The 20343-nt window shown below is 47.3% G+C and overlaps 1 protein-coding gene across 1 annotated transcript in view; it reads left to right on the forward strand.

Moving 5' to 3' along the window:
* Positions 1 to 20343, forward strand: part of TRPV4 (transient receptor potential cation channel subfamily V member 4) — an 848481-nt gene that overhangs the window by 63968 nt on the left and 764170 nt on the right. The window lies entirely within an intron of this gene.

The raw sequence follows: 20343 nt of genomic DNA on the forward strand, positions 1-20343 counted from the left end.
GATAACGCCTCTACCAACGGTTTATGATCAGCCTGAACCACAAACGTGCTTACCCACAGAAATTTCCTAAAATATCCAATCGCCCACACACAGGCTAGCATTTCCCTTTCAATAACGGAATATCTACTCTCCATATCAGTGATTGCTCGAGATGCGCGATTTACGATTTTCTCTTGTCCTAAATCTGAGATTTGCGATAACACAGCCCCTAGTCTAGATCCACTGGCATAAACTGTTAGTTAAATTCGCCAGCCAAAAACAAAACCCCCTAATTCTGCATCTCACTGATACTTTCCTTGATAAATTTAGCTGCATTTTTACATTGTTCTTCCCACATGAACTTCACATCTTTCTTCATCAATCTTCTCAATGGTTCGGTGATACTAGCAAAGTTCTGTACAAATCTATTGTAATACTCGCATAATCCCAAGAACGACCTCAACTCGTCTTTGTTGATCAGATCAGGCAACTCTCTAATCGCCTTCATGGCCTCCATTTTAGGCTTGTACCCTTTTCCATTCACCACATGTCCCAAATATTCCACTTCACCAACCTTAAATTTCTCAACAGTCAATCCTTTTGCGCTCAATCTTTCAAGTACGTCATTCAACCTGCAATCATGTTCCTCAGAACCTCTACCAAAAACAATAATATCTTGAGATACTAGAGTCCCTTTCAGTCCCTTCAAAATATGTACCATAGTTCTCTGAACACAGCTGCTGCCGACGCCGTTCCAAAAGGCATCCGTTTACAGAGATACAGCCCAAAACGTGTGATGATCGCTGTAATGTCTCTGCAATCCTCTGTAAAAGCAATCTGATAAGCATTCGACAAATCCAGTGTAGTAAAAGTGTCCGCACCTTGAATGCAGTTTCAAATTTCAGAAATTATGGGGAGTGGGTACACATCCACAATGACATGCTTATTCACATCCCTTAAATCCACACATATTCATAACTTGTTGTTTTTCTTCAACGCTACTACAATAGGGCTTATCCATTGTGAGGATTCAACTCTCTCTATAATATCTTCACCTTCGAGTCTCTGTAGTTCTTGTTCAACTTTATCCATTAAAGCAATAGGTATAGGGCTGGCTCTCTTGTGGGCCACTGGTACTGCATCTCTCTTCAACTTTATCCTATGCATAAAATTCTTAAGCAATCCCAACTTTGCTTGGAAGACATCTCCCGGAGCTTCATTTCCTTTTTTACTTGGTTCACTGTTGCTTTTTACCAGTAAAATGGGTTCTTCTTCACATGGATACAGTCTGATCCTCGGTGCTGCCTGGTCTTTCCATCCAATTATGTTCACTCCTTTCTCTGCCACATACACCTTTATCTGTGCCAGACGATCTTTGAACTGCACAATACTAGTGAACCAACCGTTTATCTGAATTTTCGATCCTTCATAGCCTCCTGGATTTTTTATGTCTGGCTTCTTAAATGTAATCCTTAGGCCTTCACTCATCAATCTTTACCAGGTTCCTTTATTGATGATCGTGTACGGTGAACAGCTGTCCACCATAACCATTACCTTCCAAATGTCTAAAATAGCTTCACAGCGTGGGCACTTTAGTTCTTCTCCAGGAGGTTCACGAATCACCATAGCTCTTTCTTTCTCTGAATCATCTTCTTGTACCATATACACTCTTCTTGCGTCTACATGTGACCGCAAAATGCTCTTTAACTCCACAATTTCCACATTTCTGCCCAATAGCTGGACACATTTTAGAGTTGCATAATGCCCCAACCTGCCACAGTTGAAACATCGGTCTCCACCTCCGTTTTGTGATGGTTGTACCCTAGTGTCGCTTTTTGTTCATGGCGTTTTGAAGTTTCCTCTGATTTCCTTAGTCTCAAAACATTGGCCTTGTTAAACTTGTTTGTTCCTTCATCCGTTTTCCCTTTTGTGCGCACTGCATTCACTAATCCTTGTTCTTCTGTATCCAAAGTCTGTCTGCTATTACCCTACGCTAAATTTTGGGATGCTTCCTGCTCATAGACTTCATTTCCTTTGAACACAATTGACTGTGTTCTACTCTCTTCGCTGTTGCCAATGTCTCGTGCAATGATGGATTTCACACCATCCATACGCTATCTTGGATCAATGGGTCTCTGGCATGCATTATGATTTGGTCTCTTATCAGTTCGTCAAGGGTGATGCCATTCCCAAAATGACACGTTCTGGACAGTGTCTTCAAAGCCAATACATATTCCTCAATACTTTCGTGCTCTTTTTGTGCCCTAGTATAGAAGTGGTATATGTTGATGGCCACATTAATTTTTGGAGTATAGTACTTATCCAACTGCCTCAACGCTTTTTCGTGTTCATCACGGTCTCCTTCTTCATCGACAGTTAAATCGGGAAACTCCCTATACTTCCTTTCTCCTTCTAGCCTTAAATCGTGTTACAATAGGAGTTTTTTCTTTTGGCGCGTTAATCCTTCATGTTCTACAGTTTTTGTATAATTTACCCAAAATTATTTCCATTCCACCCAAGTAACCACTGGTTGGCCTGGCGGTTGTATGCTTATGCCTTGCATTGTTCTGTAATAATGGTAGTATTTGTCTTATGGTTAATCCAGCCTTTACTTGTGCCTGTGTAATTTTCCACTCTCAATCATTTGTGTGATAACTCCTAGGCTTGGTTTCAATCCACCTATTGAAACCAATTCCACTGAATACGAGACGAAGAGGGGCTCAATCTGGTTGTCTGTAAACAGTTCCCTGACTTCCTGGATTCACTTGAACAGTCACGTGATGACGTGAACCTTTCTATGTCCTTTCTTCTAATGCTTCCTTCTTTTGTCTAATTTCTGTTGGGACTTCCAAGATAATGTCGATCAGCTGGGCCCCTCCCCCTTTCACTGTCTCGTTAAGAGCCTGCTGCGTGTCACCGAAACACTCTGGGCCGACTGCACCAACTGCAGCTGAATCTGCACAGAGGAGCAACAACAGTGTTCCTCCGGAACTCCTGATCTCGTTTCTCCTGCGTGGGTCGGCGTTGGGTATCCTTGTCGCCAATTGTGGCAATGAATGAAGACTCCATCAAAAGGGCACACGTAAGTTTTATTGAATAATAACCCAGCACCCTGCCTGCATCTGCCTCACAATCATCCAAACTGCTTTCTCTCACTTAACGCTTCTCCCCCTCGAGCCATCACATCTTCAAACCTCAACATTCCTCACACGCGGATGCAGGGTAAAACATCACAAAGCTAGAACGAACTCTTGGGGACCAAGAGCACGTAGTCTAATGATTTAACAATATATATACAGAATTATATAACAATTAGCATGGCTTGCTTGGAACAAAGACGTATATTGTTGCAGTAAACCTGCAATCCGATTAACGGCATGGACCGATCAGGGTGCTAATTCCTTATAATACCTTGTCAGTCGGGTCAGAAGAAAAAAATCCCAGAAGCTGGGCCCACCTTTAAATGCTTTAATGACAGCTGGAATACTGCTTTGTTCTAGATCGGGCTGGAGCACTGATGTCATAATGCATTTGTAAAAACAGTGTTGTCATTACTATAGCTCATTAGCAAAACAAAAGAGGTGATGGTTGGAAGGTTATTACTATAGCTCAGCCATTCTTGATGTCAACTATACTGTAATACCCCCAACTCTCCAGTATAAGGATCATCTCAAACAAGGAAATTGAACACGTACGAATGAGGATATCTCAGCCTAACGGGCAACCAACCAACCCAAGACAGAAACAGAACGGACCTCTCCACTAAGGCCTATACAGGAACCACCACCCAGGGACATCCGGGCCCTCTTACCTACATGATAGCCTTGATAAGAAACACATGTCGGCTGACCACAAAAGACTGTCTTCTTCTGAATAAATACCACTGAACTCACTCAAATAAGTGTGTGGATATTCATACTTTTCTAAAACCCAAGTGCAAGGTATCCGGGACCCTGCTTTTTCCCCTTTACCAAAGGAGGTGAGAGCACCACCTCCCACTACCCGTGACTCTGCAGCTATATCATGAACTAACATTATCTCAGAGCGAAGCGCCAGAAGTGTTCCAATACTGGGGCCCAACCCCCAACCCCTCCTTTCCATCTACAATATAAGGCTATTGGCATTCACTGAGGAATTCTGCGACCATGCAGAGGAACAAGGCTAAGGCAGAGTTGCTTCATAAAGTCACAAAACGGAGGCAGGGGGTATTTTATTCTCTAGAACACATGGTAAGACCATCTCATTTAATATTTGGTCTCTTCATCGCCCATGGCAACAAATATTCCAGTTATGTGAATGCATTTAGAATCTATGCGAGCTGAAATAACACACCAATTTCCAGCCTGTAACGTGTTCTAAAGAAAATATTTTAAGCAGCGTCATAAAAAATCAATTTAAAAGCTGGCTTTGTGGGTTACAATATCATATAAATAATGTACTCCTCTCTTGTAGTAAAGCCCACCTGGCAGTATACTAAATAAACGTACTACCATTAATGTCTCCATAGGCATCAGCTAAAAGACTCGACAAATAAATGTATTAAAAAGAAAGGAAACTAAGACGTGTGTCAGGGTTTTAACTAGGTGTTTTAGTAGCAGTTGGAATTCTGCTCAGAACTGTGGGTCTAATCTAGCAACAATCGTCACAGATTCCCTGGAGTGAAGCTTCTCTTACGTGGGAAGGGAAAGACGGAAGCTACTGGACTCTGATCTTGGGGGTGGCTATCTGCGGGAGGACCACGTAGGGGAGGACAGACAAAAACTGGATCAAAATAATCCTTCAGTTATAATTCTTAAAGACACCCATGAACCTTTACAATATTCGTGTATGGCTTATTCCAATGCAGCCAATGACCTTATATACCGTCCCCCTCCCTTTTATAGTACTGAGATGAGGAAGAAGGATGACATAATGAGGATGACCAGCAGCGATAAGCCAAGGCTGCATTCTAGTCTTTGGAAAATGCTAACCAATGTTGGGAAGTTTAAAACTGACACAGCTTAACAGCTGAGAGAGGGAGAAGGAAAGAGGGAGAGAGAGAGAGAGTAGAGAGAGAAGGAGAGCGGTACGGACAGGGAGAGGGGGAGGGATAGGGATAGAGAGAGACTGCAGCTCAATCAGACTTGTTCTGACACCAGTTGGGACACCGGAGGCGAGCAGACAGCAGGACGCGGCACAGAGGCTGACGGGAACATGCAAATAGACCTAGACGAGAGACGTTTGCTGCAATATTGCCACAAGCAGCTGGAGCCGCCAGAAGCAGAAGGCAAAGAGGGAATCAAGCAGATAACGGGATGCACTCCCAGTCAGCGGGCCAGGAGCAGGGAAGATGGAATGATGTGAGGAACGCCAAAGCCGCAGGTGATGACCGGTAAGCCAGGGAGAGCAAATGGGATACCGGGGCACTTCAGGACAAATACTGCATACCGGTACCATTGCCAGAGAGCCCAAGTAAAGGAACTGAAATAATTAATACGAATGCGAACATTGTTTAGAAAGGGTTGGTGACCCAGCACTTGAAAGACATTATTTCCTGGATGCAAGAGAACAGAAAAGCACTGGCAGGATAGTGAAACAGACAAACGGTGAGTCTTGGACTCACGCCCCATGAGGACAGCAAAATCCCTCGTAGGAAAGCAAACCAGGCAGTGTGCAAGTTTGGGACCCGCACCCAATTGCGATGCCCTGGGAGGAGAGTAAACCAGGGGTAAGAAGAGAACTTTCTTGTAAAAACCCCACCCTGAAATTGTAGAACAGTGATAACCACTATGAAAGGGAAGAAGCATAACCCTTTGGAAGATAATTGAGATCCAGAAAACAAGAGAAGTAATAAAGCTGCAAACACCCTGGCAGCGGAGTATACCAGGGGCAGGAACTGAGAAAGTTCAGGGGTCAAACCCTGTCCTGGAAATTGTGAAACCGTGACCATAAAATGGAGAAGGAAAGAACTATACCCCTTTAAGACTAATTGAGAGTGAGAAACTGAATATATTTAAAAGAACTGTGTGTTAAAATGAGACTCAAGGGAACAAACTGGACCTGTGATAAAGGGACATTTGAATCACCAGATGAAATGTGGGGGGAGGCAAAACCCCTTTTTTGATGGATCATCTTTCATTTTCTGCACCTTAAAACGTTAGGTTTGGAACTTTGAAAGAAAGCTACATGTATTTAGCTTACAGATGACCTCAAGTTGCCCATTACATTGAGTTTAGCGTGCAAGGGTCAATTTAGGGTTTTGGACACAGGATGGAGGTCACTTCTCAGAGTACAATCCTGACAAAGACGATCCTTTGTTTTGTTGAGGCAGGGGAATCCCTTTTAGGATTAGGGAGAGATAGGATTTGTCACAACCCCTATTATTTTGTGATAATTGAAAGTCAGTAACCAACACTTATCTCTGTGTCCGAGTTATACTTGTGGTCCCTTACAACTGCTGCCTCTGGCAGTAGTCATTGTGATGTCACACCTAAATGTGATATTATAGCAATAATCACATATTTCACAAGCTGGAATGGGCGAGAACAGCCCAGGGCCAGCGTTAAAGGCCCAAGTGTAGTGAGGGCCTCTAACGAGGGTACCCGGTGGCATTATCACCCGCTCCACTCCTTGGAACGGGTTATTATTGCTATTAGCATCCCAGGGGGCCAATACAGTAACCCAGGGTGCATATACCAGTGTCTTTTGAATGAACAAACGAGACGCCACGGAGCTGGAAGAATGGGCTCCAAGCAGAGCCCCTCTTCCATTTCTATGGTGGCCAGAAGAAGGAAGACGGAGCGGTAGCAGTGGCGGTGGGGCTGCTGCTGCAATCAGGTAAGTGGAGGTGGGAATTGGGGAAAATTAAGTTTAATGGATGGGAGGGTGTAGGGAAGATGGCAGGGGAAGCAGCTGTCGGGTTGCTTGGAATGCAAGCTTGGATCGTGGTATTCAGCCCAAGGTGCAAGCAACCCGATTGGTTACTCTCCCCACCCCAGGTGCTAATAGTAAGGATGCCAAGATTATAACGGGGTGAGACCTGTAATAAGAATATAATACATGGCATTGAGTAATTGCTGTATTAAAGCCTGTATTAAGAGCATTAATTACATGCTATTTGTGACATCACTACTGACCTGTAATAAGAAAATGCATCATTCCTGCAACTGGAAACAGTTATTACAGTTGGTTGTGACAACATAATGCTGGCTGATTGAGCCAGTACATAGCAGAATTGTACCTCTTGCTGCAGCACTTAATTATGGCCATACTTTTTCAAATGTCTTTCTTCTACAATACATTTCTGTGACACTTTATATCCATTAATTGATAAACCATGTATGGTAGTATGCTTCCCTTCTGGCAGCTCTGTTAAGGTGTTACACCCAAGCTCCTGCTAGTGTTCTGGGCATTTTACTTTTACAGCTAAATTGATCTCTGGGTTAGCATTGGATCCCACTTTTACCCACTCTTCTGCCCCCTCCCTGTGACCTCTCCCCGATCTCCCCTTCCCGCGACCGTCTTCCAGCCCCCCTTACCCCTGAATTAGGTCTTTGATCTCTCATAGGCATCTCTCCCTAGGTAGCCCTCTGTCCGTTGCAGCTCTCTGCGGCGAAGGGCCCCATGGCTAAGGGCAGCTCCCCTGAAGCAGTCCAAGATGGTGTCTGCCAGGGGAAGCAAGGCTCCTGCAGCCTTCAACCTGCTGCTATGAACTAGGTAGGGGTGGTTGCGGGGGCAGCATTCACTGCACCCCACTAACTGACCCACCCATCAAATGATACCTGTTTTCACTTACCGCACCACCTGCTGCACCTCTGTCTTGCTTAGCTACCCTTCTCATTTCCCCAGGAAAGTCGCATTTGCACTGCTTCTCTGCTACAACTAGGCCTTCTCTCTCTTTTAGGAAAGTTGAATCTGGGTGGTTTTGCATTGTGGTTACTGTTGTACTGTGAACTGCATCCCATTTGGCTCCCTCCCACTCTTAGTCCCCACTCCGCTGGAGGTACTGCTCCCCTGTTGTGTTCCCCGTTGTTTGACCCCCGAATCCACCCCATGCGCATCCTGCATTGACGGCGCTGGGCTGTACGTTCTCCCCTCTCTTTCGCTCCCTCCTCCTCCTACTTTCCTGCTTGCACCCTCTATGGCGCTTTTCGTTTCTCCAATCTACCCTAACTGCTACTCTAGCTCCTATCCTATCCCTCTCACTATGTCTGGAAGTAAGAAGTTCAAGAGGGACATCCTAACTTCCAACTCAGGCCTTGCTGTCGCTGATACCTACATCATTGCTTCATCCAGACAGACTCTCAATGACATCCTCTTTGTCATTCCCTCACCAGACCTATGGACTCCTCATATGGTCTCGGATCTCTCTCCCATCAATGGTGGCACTCAGCGGGAGGTCCTCTTGGCCTCCTTCCACTCCTTCAAGACCATCATTAATGTTTATCTGAATGGCACAGTCTTGGTCCAGGGTCCTCAGCCGAATCTCCTCCTTTTCGATAGGCGTCTCCCACATCTTATCAACTTCCTTCCTTCTCCTGCAACTCCTACTAGCACTTTTCTGACCCCTCTGCCACCTCCTTTTTCCACCACCTATCTGGCACCTTTCTCCTCTCTGGCTACTATGCCACCTCCTGCTACCACCTCTACCCACTCTCTGGTCCCTCTACCACTTCTGCTGGGTGTACCTCACCTCGGAAAATGTGTCAACTTCCTCCAAGTTGCTACTCTCAACTCTCGCTCTGCTGTCAAACACTCCTCTGGCATCTGCCACCTCCTCAAAGAACTTGACCTGGACGTCCTCGTTCTCACGAAGACATGGTTCACGGCCAGCTCGGTCACAGGTTTTGACACTCCCCTCCCTGATGACAACAATATCTTCTCTGAGCCCACAATCAACCAACCCAGAGGTGGATAATCTCATCTTTCTGGAGTGAGTCCCACCTTCTGTCATTCCTACGCAGGCCTACTCCTCCTTTGAATGCCTAGTCTGTTGGCTCTCTAGCTCTCCTGGCCTCTCTCTGACTGTGGCCACCATCTACAGGCCACTTAGCCAAGTTGCCCTAATCCTCTCAGAGCAGGCGGACCTCTCCTCTTCTCTCCTTGCCTCTACCTCTCAACTTCTCCTCCTCCGAGATGTCACCATCTACCAGAATGCTTCTAATCCCTCCTATGGGCTCTTCTGCAACCTCTGCGACACTCTCTCCATTCTACTCTCTGGTCCGTCACACTCTGCTGGATGCACCTTGGATGTTCTCATTCCCTCAGACATTTCCCTCTATAACCCTCTCACCACTCCTCTCTCTTAGACTGACCACTTCCTGCTTTCCTCTCATCTGAAAATCTGTCCCTCAGGCTAAACCCAGCCAGTACTGCCACCTACCTTCTTGGTCAATCGGCCCATGAAGCGTGTGTCAGTGCATGCCTTTGCCTCTAGTTTCTCTGCTCCTCCTACTCCTGCAGCTGACTCACACTCTGACACAGCCCTCTCTACGCTGCATCTTACCATCTCCAACACTCTGGACATCATTGCCCCTGCCATGAGAATACGTCTGAAGCCTACCTCCAAGTGCAACTCTTGGTATGATTCCGACCTTGATGCCCTGAAACCAAGTGCAAGGTGGCTGAGAGGAAGTGGAGGGCTTCGGGCGCCTCCTCTGATAAACTGGCCTGCTGCCTGCTCCATAGGCAATACAGACTCTCTGTCCTGTCCAAGAAGAGAGTCTACATCCAAGCCTACTTTTCTGCAGCCTCTAACAACACGGCCAAACTCTTTAAAATTTGCAAGGAGCTGGCCAATCCTTCTGCAGTCTCAACCTCCTGTTCCCTCCGTACGGCCCTGTCTTCTCACTGCAGCATTAAAACTCATGACATCCTGTCCTCTCTCTCCCCCCTCCTCTACCTCTCTTGGCCTGCCCCTCCGGCCACGTCTCCCTCTCCTCCTCCTCCTTCTTCCTCTCCGACAATGTTTCTAGACAAGTCTGATCTATTAAAGTGTTGTCCAAACAGGTGCTCCCCTGCTCCACCAGAACCATACCACATCGACACCCTCGATCCAGCCTTGACTGATTTCTGCAATCACTCTTTCCCCACTGTATCTTTCCCCTCTCTCAAGCACTCCCTTGTGCACCCCTCCTTAAAAAACCCACGGCTGATTCTGCCTGCCCGGCAAACTACTGCCCGATCTCGATCACTGCTTTCCTCGGCAAACACCTGTCCACAACAAATCTGTTGGTTACCCCCACGACCATCAGTCTGGCCTCAGAGCAGCCAGAGGCACGGAATCTGCTCTAATGAACACACATGAAGATCTGCTCTCTAACCTTGACACCATTCTTCCTGCTATCCTCATCCTCCTTGACCTTGCCTCTGCTTTTGAAATGGTCAATCACGCCATTCTGATCAATCGACTCCGCAGGAACCTGGGCATCATGGATCAGGCTCTGCAGTGGTTGACCTCGTTCCTTCCTGGCCGACCCTCCCAGGTCCAACGTGGGTCCTTTCTCTCCACCACCTCTCTCTCCACAAGGGTGTTCCTCAGTGCTCTACCCTCTCATCCTGGGTCTTCAATGTGTACTTGGTTCTTTTGCCCACCTGGTCTCTACCTTCTCCTCTAACTGTCACTGTTATGCAGATGACTCCGCTCTCTTTCAGGCTCCCCTCAGCCTCCTCTCCTCTCTCGCTCATTCCTGTCTATCCGTGATTCAGATTTGGTGCGCCTCCAACGATCTCTGCCTTAATGCCAGTAAGACTGAGATCCTTCCCATTGGAACCCGTGCTCCCGCTTTCCTTCTCAGTCTGGCCACCCTCCTTGGGCCCTCTTCCTTCACCTTCCTGCGAGGCAAAAAACCTTGGTGTCATCTTAGACTCCACTCTCTCCTTTTCTCCTCACATCACGGACCTTGCCAAGGCGGCTCACCAACAGCTGCACCTCCTCAGACGTATTCTTCCTTTTCAGACTTTCCCTCAAAAGCTCACTGTCTCCAGAACCCTGGTTCTCTCTAGGCTGAACTACTGCAAAAGCCCCTTTCTCAATCTGCCTTTCTCTACTCTCCGCCCTCTGCAACTAATCCAGAATAGGACTGCAAGACTTATCCTTGGCCTCAAACCCAGGGACTATATGTCTCCAGCCCTGATATCTCTACATTGGCTCCCGGTGGCAGCACGGATTAAGTTCAAGACTCTCTGCATTGTCCATAAGGCATTCTTGGGCTGGGGCCTGCATTAAATCCAATTCTCTCCTCCAAAATACTTTCCTTCCTGAGTCCTTCGCTCAGCTATCTCCAACTCTCTAAGGGTCAGATGCTTCGCCAGGTGGAGTGGTGGGTAGATCTCTCTCCTTTGAAGGTGTCTCCCTCTAGAATGGTCTCCCTGCCCCTCTCAAACCGGAGTCAGACCAGCTGAAGTTCCGGAAGCAGCTCAAGACCTTCCTAGTCTTCTCCGCTTTCTTCCTCTGACTCCCCTGCTGACCTACCTGCCTGCTGCACAGACTGGTTGCCTGGCTACCCTCAGAGCCTCACTGGGTAGCAGGCCCATCTATGATCAGTCTCAGCTGCCTCTGTGCATTTGTGACCTCTACAGTCCCCTGCCTCCTTGCACTTACCCACAGCTGCTCTGCCCTGGCTGCACTTCCCCCCTCTCCCACTCCCCCTGCACCTTGCACTGTCGCACTTGCACGATCAGAATGACAAGGCCTAGTAAGAACATTTGTCTGGTCCGCCCTCCGTCTTCCCCATCTGGTCTTGTTGCGCCTTGAACCACTTGTGTATGGGCGCGTTATAAATGACATATCATATCTGCATGTTATCATTTAAACCGTTGCATTTTATTGAAGTTATTTAAGTATTTTTTTCTGAAACCTGTTAAACTGTTTGTGTTTTTTTTTTTTACACCAAAACAGATTCTGCGTTGATTATATGCATCACGAAGATCACTCACATTAGATTAAGCAAGAGGCCAGGTATTAAAAAGGGGAAGACAGTGTGTGGTAATTTATTATTATAAGGAATAAAAGACATACTACCATGCATAAAGATTTTGCAAGGCACCTTGGAGTTCTTTGACCTTCGAGAGGAACTCTGCCTTCAACCTCATCTATCTATTTGGTCACTGGACTCGTCAGTGTCCTTATATGGTAGGTGGTACTATATCCCATATATTACATACAGACATTTATACAAATATTGCAGACTTCAAAGTATTATATATAGGATAAGGTCCTCCCCATTGCATGTTTTAAGGATATTGGAGGTCACAGAGGAGACCCGAGACCAGATTAGGAGCAAGGCAGAAGGCAGAGTTCCTTTATAAGGTCACAGAACTCTGCAATATCCTTTTTATTTACGGTAAGGGGTATTTTGTTCCTTAATGCATATGGCACACACATTACCCCTCCACCACCCTTAACACCGGGCATCTTGCTTAATCTAAAGTAAAAGATCATCCTGTTGCTGATTAATATAAGCAGTGAAGCAGCTTTTTTCCAAATATACTTTATTAGTGAATTAGCATAAGCAATATAGACTTGTACGATATTTTCTTGCATTTTATGTGATTCACCATTCGGACTCCCCCCACCCCCTCTGGGTCCCCCTGTCAACTTTTAAATGCCCCCAACTCCCCCTTCCCTGTCCCTACCTTCCCCTCTTCATCCTTCCACAGCCCCTGGGAGGACATGTCGGTTGTCTCATTGGAGCCTGCTTTCACGGCTCCTACGCCCCTCTCTTCCACCTTTCGACTCAAGTCTTTTTTCCATGCTCTCAATTATCCCTCTGGGGTCTGGGTTGGGACTCGCCACCATTGTTCATTCCCTCTTCCCCCTGTATTTCTGGATCAAATCATCGCTCTCCCCGGTAGGGACCATTGCATCTGGTTTATCATCACTCCTTGAGGTTGCCGTGGTGTCTGCATCACCAGTCATTGCCCCGGATTGTGGCCTCTCTGGGTCATACCTCCCTAGAAAGGCTGCCTCCACCATTTCCCTTGATGGGGTTATCTGTCTAGTCAGCTGCTCCATTCTGTACACGTCCAAGGCTTTCAGGGCCCATTGTCTTTCGCTTGGAAGTTCCCCTCTTCCATACCCCTGCCAGGCATGACCTGGCAGCCAACAGGTAGTGGGGAATTTGCAGGAGTTTCACCCAGTCCCCCTCCACAACCTCCATTCCAAATATTACAAGTAGGGGGTTCAGCTCCCTGTCCACCCCGTCTAGGGCTCTTATCATCCCAAAATCTCCTTCCAGTATTTCTTTACTTTCTTGCATGCCCACCACATATGCCAGTAGTCTGCTGTTTGCCCGCATTACCTCCAACAGTGTGGGTCAGCCCCTGGGTACATCTTAGAGAGCCTTACCGGGTCCCATTGCCACCTGTATAGGGGTTTGAGCCTGTGCAGCTTATACTGGCAGGCTATAGAAGTACAGTGCGCATTCACACATAACCCTCTCCACTGGTCTGCTTCCATTTCCATCCGTATGTCCCTTTCCCACTTCCTCTTAAATATTCCGATTTCCCCACCCTGTGCCTCCAGTAGGGCTTGGTACAATTTAGATATGAGAACCCTCGTCCCGCTTTCTGTACTTAGTATCCTCTCCGTCCCAGTCAGTTCCCTTTGCAGGTCCGCCTGCCATTTCTCCGACGCGAGCACTCCTTTGAGCTGCAGGTATTTGAATACAGAGATTTTACCTATTCCCAAACTCTCTTCGAGCGCACTCAGATCTACGAATTCATCTTTCTTCAGGACTCGGGTTGTACTAGCAGCCTATAAGCTACTCTCCATTTCTTCCATTGACACAGGAACCTCACTATCCTTCTCTTCAGCTCTGTAAAGTGCGAGTCTGGTAGCTCTATTGGCAGTGCCTGATACAGATTCTCCTTGGGAGAAGCATCATCTTGACTGCATTCAGTCTACCTAACTAGGAGATGGTGAGCTTCAACCAAATTTCCAGCTCAACAAAGAGCCTGTACAGTAGCGGGGGGAAATTCTGCTCATATAGGTTATCCAGTACTCTGGGTATCCTCACCCCCAGGTATTTTATGCTGTTATCTATCACCGGTATCCCTAGCGTGCCCCATTCCTCTGTTTGTCCCCCTGTTACCTCTTTCAGGGGAAGGAGAACTGATTTATTCATATTTACCTGGAAGGCAGACATTTCGGTAATCTTCCAATAACTCAAGTACGATCAGGACTGACACCAATATCTTTGAGAGGTAAAACAGAATATCATCTGCGTACATGCTTATTTTATGGCTTTCAAACCCCACTCCCACGCCTTTTATCTGGACATCCTTGTGTATCTTTTTACCCCAGTGGTTCCATAGTCAAGGCTAATAGGAGGTCCTTGGGGCGGAAATCCCTGCTTCGTACCTCTACCAAGCCCAAACTCCCTAAACTTCTTCCCATTTACAACCACCTTTGCCGTAGGACCTGAATAGATCACCCCAATCGCTCAGCACATTCTTTCTCATCCCATTTTCCGCAGTATGGCGAATAGAAAGCCTCACTTGACCCGGCCGAAGGCCTTTCCTGCGTCCAGGCTCAGTAATGCATATTCTGTTGGGTCTCCCCTAGTGTGTTCGATAAGATCCAAGGTCTTCCGAATCGCATCTGGACCCCGTCTACGTGCTATAAACCCCATCTGGTCGGGGTGGACAAAATTGGGTAGTTTCCCTTCAAAGCGTGTCGCCAAGACCCGCGTGAATATTTTCTCATCCACATTTAATAGTGAGATGGGGCGGTACGACGAGCACTGGGCTGGGTCCCTTCCTTCCTTTGAGATCACTGATAATAATGCCTTAGAAGTTGCCGGCGCCTCCCCTGTAGCTAAGATGTGGTTATATAACTTCACCATATGTTGACAGGACGCCTGCACATTTTTTATAGAACCCTATAGTGTATCCGTCCTCGCCCGGTGCTTTTCCATTCGGGAGGCGTGATAACGTCTCCTGCATCTCCTCTGCTGTTATTGGGCTCTCTAAGTGGTCCACCTCTGGGCCTGGGAGCTTAGGCATTTCCACTTCCCTGAGGTAATCCCTTACTATGGTTTCCCCACTGGGGGCTTCCGATTTGTAAAGCTTCTCGTAATATAGGGCGAAACCTCTGCTATGTCTTTCTGTGAGTCCCGGCTAACCCCTTCAGGGTCCCCCGAGGTGGACACCCATCTTTCTGCTCTCTGTGCCCCGAGGCTTCCCGCTAATGGTGCGTCAGTCTTGTCCCCTTTCTCGTAATATTTCTGTTTGAGGTTCCTCTATTTCCCCCAGCTCTAGTGCATTTAGCTCCGTCCTCTTTAATAGAAGCTCTTCCCTTATCTAATCCGTGTTCCCTTCTGTCACATGCATCCTCCCCCCCCCCCATCTCTTTCCTCAATCTCTCTTCCAGCAGAGCTCCCTTTCCTGCCTTGCGCCCTCCCTGATCAATAGCCCCCTCCAAGTTGCCTTTCCCGCATCCCAAACCACATCCGTGCATACTTCTCCGGTGTCATTTAGTTCAAAATAGTCAATGATTGCCTTAGCCAGTTGGTCCACAAAAGAGATGGTCTCTCCAGAGCAATTTGTCACAGCGTCAACTGTCTGGCCTGTGCAGTCTTTCTATATCAATTTTCATTAATACCATATCATAGTCGGCACACCCAACCGGCCTAATGTTGGAGCTCATCACCCTCGTTCCCTAGTCTTTGTTTAGGAGCAGGTAGTCGATCCTAGTGTATGCTTTGTGGGGGGCTGAAAAAAGGTGTATCCTTCCTCCTGCGGGTGCTGCTGTCTCCAGTGTCTACTAGCCCCCTTGCCTCTATCGCTCTTCCCAAGTGCCCCAATCTACCTTCTCTTCCTTCAGGACCCTCCTCTCCCCCTGTTTTCCAGGTTTCGTCTGCCCAGGAGTTAAATCCCCCCCCCCTATGATTTGTAGATCAGCCTCCAGCCCCTGTATTACATGAAGCACCTTTAGTATAAATTGTGCTTGCCCCTGGTTGGGTGCATATACCGCTGCCAGTAATGCCCTAGCCCCCTCCATGTTGCCTTGCAGTATCATCAACCTTCCCTCCAACAGGTTAGTAGCTACACACCCCCGTACTCTGCATTGTTTATGTAAAACTATTCCGACACTGCCCCTCTTGGTCTTTCCAGACGCCCAGTGGACCGGTCCTAGTCCTGCTCCTCTCCTTGCAGTAGACATGTTTCCTGCAAAAAAAGTACATCCAGGGAGGCCCTATGGAAATCCCTTGCAATTAGGGACCTCTTCATTGGGGAATTTAGGCCTTTCACATTCAACGTTCCCACTACCAGACCCCTGGTAGCTTCACCTTTCCCCCATTGTATCTACTCCTTCTTGCCATCCTTTTCCTCCTTTGCATAGCTAGTGACTCGTCCGTTCGCTCTCTGCCCTGTTGTGGAATCTACTTTTCCCCTGTCCGACACCTCCTTCTCTGGGGCTAAACCCATTACAAAAAACCCCTGTCAACTTTGTAACTGTGTATAACTTTAACTTGTTGTAGTCAGTACGTGTTGTTGTGACGCCCTCTCTCCCACAGAGGGCCACTCTGGAGCAGGCATGTACATCCCCCTCCAGCAATCAACTGTTGTACCTTTACCTTCCACCAGGTATTGTGATTATCTCGCCAGCCATCACTTAGTCCTTTTTCTGGAATTGTTCTCTTGCGGCCGTGCCGCTGTTGCAGGCATCTTTTGGGTTGATGGTCCGTTCAAACGCATTTATTTTCTGCCTGTTTGTCCTCTTCTCCTTCTCTGTGGGCCTGGCGCAGAGCTTGGTCATCCCCTGCTTGTAGTCGGTCCATCGGGTCCCCTCGGTTCAGCTTCTATGTCTGCTCTGAGTGGACATAGGGCTTGCTCTGCTTCCTCCGCCGAGGTTATGTGATAGTGTACTGCCTCCACTTCGAATTGCAATGAGAACATGTAGCCCCATATGCACCGGATGTCCTTTTCTTGCTGCCACTTTGTGAGGGGCCTGCAGTCTCTGCGCCTGGAGAGCGTGATGTTGGACAGATCTTGATAGATCATAACTTTGGAGCCCTAAAAATCCAATTCCCTCTGTTGCTTTTCAATATTTCAGTTTTGTCCTTGTAGCTTAGGAATTTTGCTACTATGGAGCGGGGCCACTCCCTTATGGTTTCCCCCCCCCCTCTATGCGCTCTCTCACATTGTAACAGTTTCCCCCTTCTGCTTCAAAAAAAGGTGGTGCACTAGGGCCTGTATTTTCTCATCCACTTGTCTTGGGGTCTCCCTTGCTGTTTCCTTCAAACCCAGTATCCTCATGTTGTTCTGTCACTCTCTATTTTCTAAGGCATCCATTTTCAACATCACTTCTTCTCGAAGCTCCAGCTCCATCAACCTAGCATCAAGCCTCATTTCCATCATGTCCGCATTGAGCTGGTTGCGTTCTATGCCCTCCACTTTGTTCTCTACCGTGATCATTCTGCTGGTTAGGTCTGTCAACAAGGCTTGTATATCTCCCCTGAAGGCCTTAATTTCCGCCAGGATGTGTCCAGAGTACTCCTTAGTCGAGAACAGAGACATGTCCATTTTGGTAATCATTTTCACCTCTGATACCTTCCTTGCTGACCCTGCTTGCGTCCCTGATTGTGGCGTTGTATCGTCCATCTCTCTCATCACCAGCCCAGATGCGCCCTTTGCTCTCTTCTGGTTCTTTTATTCCTTTCTTCCTCTCTTTCCTCATTTCTGGGTTTTCCCCTCTTCTTCCTGTGCGCCTGGCTTCCGCCGATAGCCTATGCTCGTTCTTTTTCTATCTGTTGACCTCTGATCCTGCGTTCCTTTGCCCGGCCCCACCTTCGTTGCTACCCTCTGCTCTTGTGTTCCTCCTTTCACTAATCCCATCAGTGTCGTTATTGTCTCTGCTTCACTTTGTTACAACAGGGGGTGCACCCGTGTCCAAGTCTAACTTCTCTGTGACCACTTTCAGGTCTCTTGCTCTTGACTTGTGTCCGTGTTAGCTAGCCCCCTTGCCCCTCTCGTGAGTTCTGCAGTGATTGTAGAGTAGGTGCAGTGTCAGGTGCACCTCTTCTATTCGCTGTAGTGCTTGTGTCTTGTTTTCCCCGTAGGATCTGGCACCTCTGGGGCTGCTTCAGTTGGACCACTATCCCCCCCATCTTGATGTCCTTCTCCACTCCACATCTCTCCTACCAACCAGACCTTGGGGTCCTCTCTCTCTGTTCTTCGGGGGATCCACCCCTGGCTGCGCCTTTGGGCCGCTTCGATGGGTTCCTCCGGCCCCTTGCCACGTGCTCCGAAGCCGGCTGATCACTTCGGGACCAGTGGGATCCGCTATTCCACCTGTGCTCAGTGAGGATTTCTCTCTGTCCCTCCCGTCACTCTGGTACGCCGCTGCTCCTCATCTCTTCCTTGCCTAGCTATGCCGGTGGCTGCCCCTCCTCACGTGTGTGCCTCTGTGTTTTACACTGTGGCCTGGACTTCCTGCTGGGTTTTGCTTATGGCTGTGGTTGCCGTGGTGCATGTGCTATGCTCTGCGCGTGGTGATTCCCTCTGGATTGCTTTTTGGCTCTGCTGTCGGTGCCTGCGCGCCCCTTTATTCAGGGGCAGTGCCCAGTACTCCTAAGAGCTACGTGCCTATGCGGGTATTTTCTCCTGCGCCCCCTGTAGCAGCTTTTTTATTAAAAAACACTATTCAGCGTGTAATGTATTGTTGAAATATAGTATAAGCAGTTTAATAAAAATCTAAATCAGTTTTACGGTTTAAAATAAATGTTGCATGCAGATATAATCTTGATCTCCTGTGTTAAACTTCAGCAGTGCACAAAATAAACATACTACCATAAAATAGTTTCTTCTCAAATAATGGCTGTAAAATATCACAGAAATAGATTTTAGAAAAAAGGAATTCATTTAAAAATCTTGTCACAGATTAAGTGTTGCAGTGACAGCTGGAACTGTGCCCTCTGCTGGCTCAAGCACTATACGTTGTACTATTAAAACTGTAATGTATTACAGTTGAAATAATGATGTCATTTTCTTATTACAGGCGAGTAGTGGTGTATTTTTAAGACAATGATTTAGAGGTTGCTATATGGATATTGCCGCCTTCCTTGCATTCGATTTTATGAGGGTGTTTTTCCTTCAGGAGAAAGGGCAGTGGATGAAAAAATGGTGGTGAAAAAGAATGTGCATGAATTCAAACACCCCGAGGCAGATAGAGGAAGGCAGTAATGCAGGTTCTGGGTCACGAGCCCCTTTTTGAGTGGTATGGCGTCTCGTCGGAAGTTGGTGTTCATGGGGCCGCGTATGGAAGGGTAAGATGCTAAGATGTAGATGTAACAACCAGGAAGTAGTACCCCTATAACTTAATGTCAAGGTATAAATCCGTATATAGAGCTAAAGGCCCAACAGTAATATTAGGATTACATGCGATCGCAAAAAGGCAGTAGTGGAGGCGAAAAAGAGAGCACACCATACTTGCCAACATTCTGTGACCAAAAAGATGTAGGATTTTTCAGGTTTCAAAAATAATAATTCCCAAATGCAAAACATACATTCTTGGCACAACTGAAGCATTCTAAAGTACACAACCTATCAAACAGCACAACATGGAAAGATGTTCAGATGTTAAAAATGTATAATTCTGAATGGTAACTTAACACAAAATTCAATGACCTAACTTCACAGAAGGTAATTACACAGAGCTGGTGGGCAACGTTTGCCACTGCTCTGTAGCAGCAGCCCAGGCAGTACATATTTATTGCAAGTTGAACACTGAAGAACATGGTGACTGATACCCCCCTTAGTCTGATATGCAGATGTTGTGTGAAGGTGTTACACTCTGCCACTTGCCTTAGCTGGTGGTTCACCTAAGGGTTGTCTCGGCCAGAGTGCAGGACAGTCACGTAGCTGTCAGGTCAGTGGATTGGTCTGAGCCCAATCAAAGTAATCACCTACCAGTCCACTGTACGGACTAATTAATGTACTGCATGCTTTGCCCTGGAGCTTGCCTTATAGTCACATAAATTACTTGTCACTATAAAAAGCAGTAGGATCTGTCACTGAAATCTGTAGCAGGTAGGACTGCTTAAAAAGCAGTAGCCTACGGTTGGCAAGTACGGCACACTTTAATATCCACCCCCACCCCCCCCCCCCAGGCATTGAAGAGGGAGGCCGTAATTTGGCATAGGTGGTGGTGAAACCCATGTCTTATTAGAGTTTGAGCAGCGGGTGGGAAAGCAAGCACCCCAACACTAGTGTTCATTCAAAAGAGCCCCTGTGAACTTCGTTCAGCCCCATCCCAGGTGCTGCAAAATATAAAGCTCTGCATCAAATGTTGGAGGTTTGGAGTTGGAATAGTAAAAGCCGTCCCCCACCCCAAATATATACTTAAGGGGCAGGTAGTCGACCCCAGCCGCCGCCGCCGCC

Source organism: Ambystoma mexicanum, chromosome 10 (assembly GCF_040938575.1).
Source record: "Ambystoma mexicanum isolate Mex_15411 chromosome 10, UKY_AmexF1_1, whole genome shotgun sequence".
NCBI classification, from domain to species: Eukaryota; Metazoa; Chordata; class Amphibia; order Caudata; family Ambystomatidae; genus Ambystoma; species Ambystoma mexicanum.